The sequence below is a fragment of the Neophocaena asiaeorientalis genome, unplaced genomic scaffold (genome assembly GCF_003031525.2).
Source record: "Neophocaena asiaeorientalis asiaeorientalis breed wild unplaced genomic scaffold, Neophocaena_asiaeorientalis_V1.1 scaffold96, whole genome shotgun sequence".
Lineage (NCBI taxonomy): Eukaryota > Metazoa > Chordata > Mammalia > Artiodactyla > Phocoenidae > Neophocaena > Neophocaena asiaeorientalis.
The window spans coordinates 2,351,415-2,359,767 of NW_020175831.1; the positions used below are offsets into that span (position 1 = coordinate 2,351,415).

At 38.3% G+C, this 8,353-nt stretch overlaps 1 non-coding gene across 1 annotated transcript; it reads left to right on the forward strand.

Annotated features, from left to right (window-relative positions):
• Nucleotides 1-609: 609 nt before the first annotated feature.
• On the forward strand, nt 610-713 carry LOC112391544 (U6 spliceosomal RNA). The gene has a single exon (XR_003001507.1). It is a non-coding gene; the product is annotated as a U6 spliceosomal RNA (small nuclear RNA).
• Nucleotides 714-8,353: the final 7,640 nt, after the last annotated feature.

An 8,353-nucleotide genomic window follows, 5' to 3' on the forward strand; every position in this document is an offset into this window, starting at 1 on the left:
TATGGCAGTACCATAAGAAATGAACTCTATCTTTTAATAGCACTGCGAGTGAAAATTATTTACCGTAACTCACCAGAAAATGGTATAGGGAATTGTCACACATTGCAAGCACACTTAATTCAAGAAAACATGGTAGAACATACTTAGTACAAATGCTGATGCTCACTAACCAGGACTGTGCAGTGCTGTCAGTGACACAGTTTTTCTTTGAGAGGTTAAAATAGCTCTCGGTGTAAAGGAAATGTATCACAGAATTTGGTAATAGATTAAAAAGGGGGAGGGAGGGGAAGAAGGGAGTGAGGGAGGGAAAGAGGGAGATTGAGAGAGAATATTTTAATGAAAATATTTTAGAGACAAGTAGCATTTTAGTGAATCAGCATGCATGGGGCAATGTTAAATGGAGTAGAAGAGTATGACAAAAAGTGAATGCCATCTTATGATTTAATCTTCATATTACTTTATACATTCTATATATAAAATATATTCTTATATATATATGAATATATTCTTTTAAAGACCCCAATGCAAGGGTAAACAGTGATTCTAAATCCTGAATGTGTATCAGAATGACCTTGAAGCTTGTTAAAAATACAAATTCCCGTGGTCATGGTTGCTTTGGCAACACATATACTGAAATTCAAGCAATACAGAGAAAATTAGCACGGTCCCTGTGCAAGGATAACATGAAAATTCATGAAGCATTCCATATTATTTTTTGAATTTTATTTTATTTAGTTTTTTTTATACAGTAGGTTCTTATTAGTTATCTATTTTATACATATTGGTGTATATATGTCAATCCCAATCTCCCAGTTCATCCCACCCCCCCTCACTTTCCCACCTTGGTGTCCATACATTTCTTCTCTACATCTGTGTCTCTGTATCTGCCTTGCAAACCAGTTCATCTGCACCATTTTTCTAGATTCCACATATTTGTGTTAATATATGATATTTGTTTTTCTCTTTTGACTTACTTCACTCTGTATGACAGTCTCTAGTTCCATTCACGTCTCTACAAATGACCCAATTTCGTTCTTTTTTATGGCTGAGTAATATTCCACTGTATATATGTACCATATCTTCTTTATCCATTCATCTGTTGATGGGCATTGCTTCCATGACCTGGTAATTGTAAATAGTGCTGCAATGAATATTGGGGTGCATGTGTCTTTTTGAATTATGGTTTTCTCTGGGTATATGCCCAGTAGTGGGATTGCTGGGTCATATGGTAGTTCTGTTTTTAGTTTTTTAAGGAACCTCCATACTGTTCTCCATAGTGGCTGTATCAATTTACATTCCCACCAACATTCCCTTTTCTCCATACCCTCTCCAGCATTTATTTGTAGATTTTCTGATGATGCCCATTTTAACTGGTGTGAGATGATACCTCATTGTAGTTTTGATTTGCATTTCTCTAATAATTAGTGATGTTGAGCAGCTTTTCATGTGTCTCTTGGCCATCTGTATGTCTTCTTTGGAGAGATGTCTATTTAGGTCTTCTGCCCATTTTTTGATTTTTTTTTTTTTTAATATTGAGCTGCATGAGCTGTTTATATATTTTGGAGATTAATCCTTTCTCTGTTGATTTGTTTGCGAATATTTTCTCCCATTCTGAAGCTTGTCTTTTCATCTTGCTTATAGTTTCCTTTGCTGTGCAAAAGCTTTTAAGTTTCATTAGGTCCCATTTGTTTATTTTTGTTTTTCTTTCCATTACTCTAGGAGGTGGGTCAAAAAAAGATCTTGCTGTGGTTTATGTTGAAAAGTGTTCTTCCTATGTTTTCCTCTAAGAGTTTTATAGTGTCCAGTCTTACATTTAGATCTTGAATCCATTTTGAGTTTATTTTTGTGTATGCTGTTAGGCAGTGTTCTAATTTCATTGTTTTACATGGAGCTGTCCAGTTTTCCCAGCACCATTTATTGAAGAGACTGTCTTTTCTCCCTTATATATCCTTGCCTCCTTTGTCATAGATTAGTTGAGCATAGGTGCGTGGGTTTGTCTCTGGGCTTTCTATCCTGTTCCATTGATACATATTTCTGTTTTTGTGGCAGTACAATATTGTCTTGATTACTGTAGCTTTGTAGTATAGTCTGAAGTGAGGAAGTCTGATTCCTCCAGCTCCCTTTTTTTCCCTCAAGATTGCTTTGGCTATTCGGGGTCTTTTGTGGCTCCATACAAATTTAAGATTTTTTGTTCTAGTTCTGTAAAAAAAAAAAAATGCCACTGGTAATTTGATAAGGGTTGCATTGAATCTGTAGATTGCTTTGGGTAGTATAGTTATTTTCACAATATTGATTCTTCCAGTCCAAGAACATGGTATATCTCTCCACCTGTTTGTGTCAACTTTGATTTCTTTCACCAGTGTCTTATAGTTTTCTGAATACAGGTCTTTACCTCCTTAGGTAGGTTTATTCCTAGGTATTTTATTCTTTTTGTTGCAGTGGTAAATGGGATTGTTTCCTTAATTTCTCTTTCTGGTCTTTTGTTGTTAGTGTACAGGAATGCAAGAGATTTCTGTGCATTAATTTTATATCATGCAACTTTACCAGTTTCATTGATGAGCTCTAGTAGTTTTCTGGTGGCATCTTTAGGATTCTCTATGTATAGTACAATGTCATCTGCACACAGTGGCAGTTCTACTTTTCCTTTTCCAGTTTGTCTTCCTTTTATTTCTTTTTCTTCTCTGATTGCTGTGGCTAGGACTTCCAAAACTATGTTGAATAATAGTGGCGAGAGTGGACATCCTTGTCTTGTTCCTGATCTTAGAGGAAATACTTTCAGTTTTTCACCATTGAGAATGATGTTTGCTGTGGGTTTGTCATATATGGCCTTTATTACGTTGAGGTAGGTTCCCTCTATGCCCACTTTCTGGAAAGTTTTTATCATAAATGGGCATTGAATTTTGTCAAAAGCTTTTTCTGCATCTATTGAGATGATCATATGGTTTTTATTCTTCAATTTGTTAATATGGTGTTCCACATTGATTAATTTGCATATATCGAAGAATCGTTGCATCCCTGGGATACATCCCACTTGACCATGGTGTATGATCCTTTTAATGTGCTGTTGGATTCTGTTTGCTAATATTATTTTGAGGATTTTTGCATCTATATACATCAGTGATATTGGTCTGTAATTTTCTTTTTTTGTAGTATCTTTGTCTGGTTTTGGTATCAGGGTGATGGTGGCCTCGTAGAATGAGTTTGGGAGTGTTCCTTGCTCTGCAGTTTTTTGGAAGAGTTTGAGAAGGATGGGTGTTAGCTTTTCTCTAAATGTTTGATAGAATTCATCTGTGAAGCCATCTGGTCCTGGACTTTTGTTTGTTGGAGGATTTTTAATCGTGGTTTCAATTTCATTTCTGTGATTGGTCTCTTCATATTTTCTAATTTTCCTGTTCAGTCTTGAAAGGTTCTACCTTTCCAAGAATTTGTCCATTTCTTTCCGGTTGTCCATTTTATTGGCAGAGTGTTGCTTTTAGTAGTCTCTTATGATCCTTCGTATTTCTGCGGTGTCTGTTGTAACTTCTCCTTTTTCATTTCTAATTTTATTGATTTGAGTCCTCTACCTCTTTTTCTTGGTGAGTCTGGCTAAAAGTTTATTAATTTTGTTTATCTTCTCAAAGACCTAGCTTTTAATTTTATTGATCTTTACCATTGTTTTTTTGGTTTCTATTTCATTTATTTCTGCTCTGATCTTTATATTTCTTTCCTTCTACTAACTTTGAGTTTTTTTTGTTCTTCATTCTCTCGTTCCTTTAGGTGTAAGGTTAGATTGTTTATTTGAGATTTTTCTTGTTTCTTGAGGTAGGATTGTATTGCTATAAACTTCCCTCTTAGAACTGCTTTTGCTGCATCCCATAGTTTTGATTGTCGTGTTTTTTCTGTCATTTGTGTCTAGGTATTTTTTGATTTCCTCTTTGATTTCTTCAGTGATCTCTTGGTTATTTAGTAACGTATTGTTTAGCCTCCATGTGTTTGTGTCTTTTATGTTTTTTTCCCTGTAATTTATGTTTAGTCTCATAGTGTTGGGGTCAGAAAAGGTGCTTGATATGTTTTCAGTTTTCTCAAATTTACTGAGGCTTGATTTGTGGCCAAGGATGTGATCTGTCCTGGAGAATGTTCCGTGTGCACTTGAGAAGAAAGTGTAATCTGCTGTTTTTGTATCAAATGTCCTGTAAATATCCATTAAATCTCTCTGGTGTATTGTGTCATTTAAAGCTTGTGTTTCCTTATTAATTTTCTATCTGGATGATCTGTCCATTGGTGTATGTGACGTGTTAAAGCCCCACACCATTATTGTGTGACTGTCGATTTCCTCTTTTATAGCTGTTGGCATTTGCCTTATGGATTGAGGTGCTCCTATGTTGGGTGCATATATATTTATAATTGTTATATCTTCTTCTTGGGTTGATCCCTTGACCATTATGTAGTGTCCTCCCTTGTCTCTTGTAACATTCTTTATTTTAAAGTCTACTTTATCTGATGTGAGTATTGCTACTCCAGCTTTCTTTTGATTTCCATTTTCATGGAATATCTTTTTCCATCCCCTCTCTTTCAGTCTGTATGTGTCGCTAGGTCTGAAGTGGGTCTCTTGTAGACAGCCTATATATGGGTCTTGTTTTTGTATCCATTCAGCGAGCCTGTGTCTTTTGGTTGGAGCATTTAATCCATTCACATTTAAGGTGATTATCCATATGTATGTTCCTATTACCATCGTCTTAATTGTTATGCGTTTGTTTTCGTTGGTCCTTTTTTTCTCTTGTGTTTCCCACTTAAGTTCCTTAGCATTTGTTGTAGAGCTGGTTTGGTGGTGGTGAATTCTCTTAGCTTTTGCTTGTCTGTAAAGCTTTTGATTTCTCTGTCGAATCTAAATGAGATCCTTGCCGGGTAGAGTAATCTTGGTAAATCTCTTCACATATTTTCTCGGGTCGTTTCTCTGTCTCTTCTCCTTCTGAGACCTCTATAATGTGAATGCATTTAGAGGTGCCTTTAATATTGTCCCAGAGGTCTCTTAGGCTGTTTTCATTTCTTTTCATTCTTTTTTCTATACTCTGTTCTGTGGCAGTGAATTCCACCATCCTGTCTTCCAGGTCACTTATCTGTTCTTCTACCTCAGTTATTCTGCTATTGATTCCTTCTAGTGTATTTTTCATTTCAGTTATTGTATTGTTCATCTCTGTTTGTTTGTTCTTTAATTCTTCTAGGTGTTTGTTCTTTAATTCTTCTAGGTCTTTGTTAAACATTTCTTGCATCTTCTTAGTCTTTGCCTCCATTCTTTTTCCGAGGTCCTGGGTCATCTTTGCTGTCATTATTCTGAATGCTTTTTCTGGAAGGTTGCCTATCTCCACTTCATTTAATTGTTTTTCTGAGGTTTTATCTTGTTCCTTCATCTGGTACATAGTCCTCTGCCTTTTCATTTTGTCTATCTTTCTGTGATTGTGGTTTTAATTCCGCAGGCTGCAGAATTGTAATTCTTGTTGCTTCTGCTGTCTAACTGTCTGATGGGTGAGTTACTTGTGCAAGCTTCCTGATGGGAGGGACTGGTGATGGGTAGAGCTGGGTGTTGCTCAGGTGGGCGGAGCTCAGTAGAAGCTTAATCAGCTTGTCTGCTGTTGGGTGGGGCTGGGTTCCCTCCCTGTTGGTTGTTTGGCCTGAAGCGACCCAGCACTGGAGCCTACCTGGCTCTTTGGTGGGGCTAATGGCAGACTCCGGGAGTGCTCACGCCAAGGAATACTTCCCAGAACTTCTGCTGCCAGTGTCCTTGCCCTGCAGTGAACCACAGCCACCCCCTGCCTCTGCAGGAGACCCTCCAACGCTAGCAGGTAGGTCTAGTTCAGTCTCCTGTGGGATCACTGCTCCTTCCCCTGGGTCTTGCTTGATGCACACACTATGTTGTGTGTGCCCTCCAAGAGTGGAGTCTCTGTATCCCCCAGTCCTGTCAGAGTCGTGCAGTCAAATCCCACTAGCCTTCAAAGTCTCATTCTCTGGGAATTCCTCCTCCTGTTGCCAGACCCTCAACTTGGGCAGTCTGATATGGGGCTCAGAACCTTCACTCCAGTGTGTGGACTTCTGTGGTATAATTGTTCTCCAGTTTGTGAGTCACCCACCCAGCAGTTACAAGATTTGATTTTATTGTGATTGCACCCCTCCTACCATCTCATTGTGGCTTCTCCTTTGTCTTTGGATGTGGGGTATCTTTTTTGGTGAGTTCCAGTGTCTTCCTGTTGATGATTGTTCAGCAGTTAGTTGTGATTCTGGTGCTCTCGCAAGAGGGAATGAGTGCACGTCCTTCTACTCTGCCATCTTGAACCAATCTCTGAAGCATTCCATATTTTAAAAAAATTCCTGGGTTCCAAGACATATTTATTTTGGTAGATCTGAGGTGGAGCCCAGGAATCTGTATGTAATAACCACTCCAGGTGATTCTGGTGCAGGTGGTCCTTATCTTTCATTGTGAGAAACACTGCAAATCTCACTCAGAAAAAGCAGAGAAACACATGTGAGTGTGAGGCAGTAAGGCTGAACCAATTGCACATGAGTTGCACCTTCTTTGGATCCCCGTGGTTCAATAAATAAAGTTTTTGAACAGCATGTATATCCTGCCTAGTTCTAAACTTATTTGTACACTTGCCTCCACCCCCAAAAGACTGTAAGCTCCTTGAAACACAGGAATTATGTGGTATACTGACATTTGTATCTTCAGCTCGACTCACCCCCTGCCTTCTTATTGAGAAGATGCTCAGTAATATTTGTTAAATGAATGAAGACAATAAGGGTATAAATGTAATTGAAAGAGTGTGATTGAAACAGAGAGGGCTTTAGTCTTGGCCTCCTTTCACCCACCAGCTAGCTATGAGACCTTAGAGTCACTTTATCTCCTGATGTCTCAGCCCTGCATTTGTTACATGAGAGATCAGTTTCTTCCTCCTTCATAGGGCTTGCGGGGTAAAAATGATATAATGTATGTGAAAATTTCCTTGAAATTGCAGACCCACTTGTTTCAATTTTTTAGAGTGTGACTGTCTATTTTTCTAACCTTTTTTCCTGTGAATGAGTGCAAGGTTATATGACTGGGGCAAAGTACACAACATTCACTTCTGGCCATTATGGGGAAGCAAATTCTATTATTTGGAATTTAAAAGAACTACATGACTTTTCCAACTTCAAGGAGAGTAAAAAATAAATTCGATACTAAAAATTTATAATGTAAATGGAATAACTGCCCCACAAATAATGGGCAGTACAAAGGAAGGGAGGTACACAGGAGCAAATTAACTATTCACATTGATGTTTGATTCTGAGATGGGGACTTTCAGATACCTGTGTTTAATGAAATGATCTCTGAATTTTAGTGGCTCCCCTAAGATCACCATAAAAGGTAACAGTTATCTGATAAGATGAGCTGAAAAGTACAAGTATATAACATCCCTTTCAAAACCTCAAGGTAGAGATTATGATTACCCCGCAAGCTGTAAAGAACCAAAGAACTGAAAGAAACTAGGTCACTTACAAGAGGTGAAGTGCCCTGGGTAGTAAATGCTGGTCCAGGACTGGAGCCAGTTTATATCCCGATGAGGAAAATAAGGACAATGTAGTGAGTTTTCCATGAAGCTATATTTATTCAATTGAGCCTACTGTCTTTAATGTATGTATGTATTTTAGTAACTTTAAAAAATTAAAGTATAGTTGATTTACAATATTAGTTTCAGGTGTACAGCATAGTGATCCAGTATTTTTGCAGATTATAGTCCATTATATGTTATTACAAGATAATGGCTATAGGGCTTCCCTGGTGGCGCAGTGGTTGAGAGTCCGCCTGCCGATGCAGGGGACGCGGGTTCGTGCCCCGGTCCGGGAAGATCCCACGTGCTGCGGAGCGGCTGGGCCCGTGATCCATGGCTGCTGAGCCTGCGTGTCCGGAGCCTGTGCCCCGCAAGGGGAGAGGCCACAACAGTGAGAGGCCCGCGTACCGCAGGAAAAAAAAAAAAAAAGATAATGGCTGTAAATCCCTGTGTTATAGAGTAAATTCTTATTACCTATTTTATACATAGTAGTTTGTGTCTGTTAACCCATACCCCTAATTTGTCCTTCTACCCATACCTCTCCCCTTTGGTAACCACAAGTTTGTTTTCTATATCTGTGAGTCTGTTTCTGTTTTGCATATATATTCATTTGTATTAGGTTTTAGATTCCACATGTAAATGATATCAGACAGTATTTGTCTTTCTCTGACTTATTTCACTAAGCATAGTACTCTCTAGGTCCATCCACATTTCCACAAATGGCAAAATTTCATTCTTTTTTATGGCTGAGTAGTATTCCATTGTGTGTGTGTGTGTGTGTGTGTGTGTGTGTG